We start from the raw sequence: 3,544 nt of genomic DNA on the forward strand, positions 1-3,544 counted from the left end.
TCAATCCAATACTCAAGTTAAAAATTATTCTCTTTTTTATTAAATAAATTATTTAACGTGATTAAATCTCTTTTTAAGCTTGGCATTGCTCATCTGATTAAAAAAATAAACATACGCTAGACTTTTCACACAATTTAAATATAATAAATTCATATTTAACTGACAATAACCTCAAAATTTCAAAGGTTATGTAATCAATTAAATCACACTACTCTCACAACCAATAAAATATTTATACTTGCATTACTCTTAACGTAAAAACATGCTATTTCTATTTCGTCAATTTTTCTCCGTGCTACATACTATAAAGAAAAAAAATCAATTTTTATGGGGACAATTTAATTATTTAACGGGTATTTGAAATTGTGTTGTATACTTTCTAAAATAATTTTTTATTTAAAAATATATTAAAATACTTTCTTTTTCGTTCTTAAGATTAACAAATAAAAATTATTAGAAAATAATTAATATTTTTTACCTAAAAGATTTTTAAAAAACATGAATATAAAAACTGTATCAAATACATTCCACGTGTGTACCCGAACGGGCCTTTTCAGGGGAGAAAAGCCATTGAAAAGGACAGGCACCAGCCATCTTAAAGCAGCTTAGTATAACTGGTCCTCGAGGCACTGGGCAGTCTGCGTGTTTTGCATATACCAAGGAGGCCCCCTCCTGCCTTTCTAAGACTTCACAGAAAGGGGAGAAATATGAATTTGTATCAAAACTAGTGAAAAAGAAATACTACTCTTATCCATAGGAAAAAAAATAAAAAATCATGCCCTTGAACTTTTAGATGCCAAAAGAGCAGCTCTGCAGCTGAAGTGACTGTTTATTTTTATATTTTAAAAATATTTTAAAAAAATTTAAATTATTTTTTTTTATTGTAAATTAATATTTTTTTGAGTTTTTAAATCATTTTATTAAAAATAATTTTTTTAAAATAAAAAATATTATTTTAATATATTTTTAAATAAAAATATTTTAAAAATAACCGTGATTCAACTCTAAAATATACTCTTTTAATATTATAGGGAATCAGAGTCTCCCTTAAAACATGTTAAACTACACAAGGAAACATAAAGAGTGCGCGCGCTCATGTACAAGCAAGGGCGGAGACGGGGTGGCAGGGCCTCGGTGAGGAAATTATTATTTCGGTCTCTTTTTTAACAATATTTATATTTTTAATCTAAATAATTAAATTATTGAAATTTTAGCTCCTTTTAATTTTATTTTCTAGTTCTGCCATTGCATATCAGACCACCTTAATGGTAGACTAAAAAAATATCCATGTTAAATTATTAAATTTAAACCTAATAAATTATTTTTATTTATTTTATTTAAATTCAATATTGTGACCGTTATTGTGAAATTTAGCCCGACCCATGATCTTGTCTAAAATATCAATTACAGGTTACGCGGGTCAACCAATGAGCTAATAGGCTGTTACATGCCAATGTTTTCTTTTTGGATATTGTTATAAAAAAAAAACTAAAATGATTTTATTTAAAAAAGGTTGATCGAGTCTTAACTGGATTTTGACAAAATCACAGGTTGACCTAGCCATGTTAGTCAGAGTTGTCCTGATCTACTATGTGGACAATCCAGATCAAAACCTGACTCAGTTTAGAACCTGGTTCGTTAAGCCCTGAACTCACTCGTCGGGCTGAGCTATAAAATAGCGATGACGAAGTTATTATCAACACTCCAATGCAACTAAATGTATGATGTTTTGAAGCAACATAATCCTACAATGATTGTATGCATAGGAACTACAGGCAGGGACAAGGGCTACAGGGGACCATCCTCATTTGCTCCCCTGGTTACCAGGAATGCTGCCGTCTCCTCCATCCTCTATTGTTTTTGGCCTAAAAAGTGCACGTGCCACTATCCCATAGTGGCTGCTGCTTTTACCATTTATTTACTTGCTCCTAACTAGCTTTCGACAAGGTGTGCCAACCATGTTCAACCCTGGTCTTGGGACATGCGTGCGTAACGCGGACCCCGTCGTGTCTTGTTACTGTGGCGAATCGTTTTGCTGTTCCAACATGTTAGAGGAGTGGCTAGTGTGTGCATGTGTGTCTAGCTTTCTTTATTTGTCGTGGTTTTAGATTCTAGGCAACTATTTTATATTCACATCAACACTGCCATCAAGAATGTTCAACATAAGAATATTCAGTCAATGTTGTAATAAACAGCGTCCCTCCCTCCCAGATTACCTTTTGGTACTGCTGTTGTGTTTCCCAGGTTCAAGAGTTGCAGATTCCCATTCCCACGTAGGAGTTTCAGACAGTCATGGCCATCAGGACACGATTCAGAACTGCACTTGATCATGGAGTAACAGGTTTCACCACAGTAACCAATCGTACTCCCTCATGTTCATGCATCTTTATCACTTGTAAATTGTAATAGAGGAAGCCAGAAGAATTTCATGTCAGTTGCCCATGCTGTGAGTAAATTATTTAAAACATGCCCTGCAATTGTATGCGGCTTTTTCTGGACCCATTTATTCGATATATTATAAAATAACAATGCGGCAGTAACTCTGAAATATCAGTGCGCTTAATAGCTCCTGCTTCGGATTCGAATTCTGAGAGCTGTGATAGGCCCATGATTAGTTCTGATTGACGGGATGGAAGAGCACAAAATGGCTCCTTTTCCTTCTAAGTTGGCAGCAAATGTTGAATTGTTTTCGATGGATCAACATATTTTATACTCAAAAGGTCGAATAGAAGGGTCAAGAGAAGAATATCCATCATGCACAAAAACTTAAACAAAATTCAAAACTAAAAAGAGACCTGCTTGTTTTCAATTCTATCGTTTCTGGGTCGAGCTATGAGTTACATCTAAACACTCATGAATCTAACAACATATAATACTTATCCTTTTCTAATTCAGCAACACTAAGGAGAATATTAACAACATGTTTGGGAATATGGTTATTGTTATTTTTTAAAATGTTTTTCATCCAGAAAAATATACCAATAATATTTTTTATTTTTAAAAATTATTTTTGAGATCAGCATATCAAAATGATTCGAAAATATCAAAAATATATTAATTCAAAGAAAAAAATCAAATTTTTTTGAAAGTGCTTTTCAAACACAGTCCCAAACGCCCTCTAAACCTAATATCTTTAGATGTAAGATCATTTCAAATCTAAGTATATAATATGAGAATCTAGAATCATCATCTCTCTACACTCTAGTAATACAAAAATTATTTAAAAACCGACTATATATCAATCAAACATTAATGATAATTATAAGGGTTGTTCCCCTCAACATTAATATTGTGTACGAGATGCCATAAAAAAACTTCTTGTAGAGATGTGATATTTACATCAACTTTAAAGATCTTAATGTTGATGTAAGGAACTTCCTCCTCATTTGGATATGAAAAGGGAAAAGACTTTCGACACCTCAAGTGAAAAGAAGAAGGTTTAAAAACAAAAGTCTTAGTTTTGAAACCTAGTTCGGCCTGGTGGGTTAAGTTGAGTGACACGACTAAAAGATTGATGTCTTCTTCCAAGTGCAGGAGTGTTGAA

Source organism: Populus euphratica, unplaced genomic scaffold (genome assembly GCF_000495115.2).
Source record: "Populus euphratica unplaced genomic scaffold, PopEup_1.0 scaffold18.1, whole genome shotgun sequence".
Lineage (NCBI taxonomy): Eukaryota > Viridiplantae > Streptophyta > Magnoliopsida > Malpighiales > Salicaceae > Populus > Populus euphratica.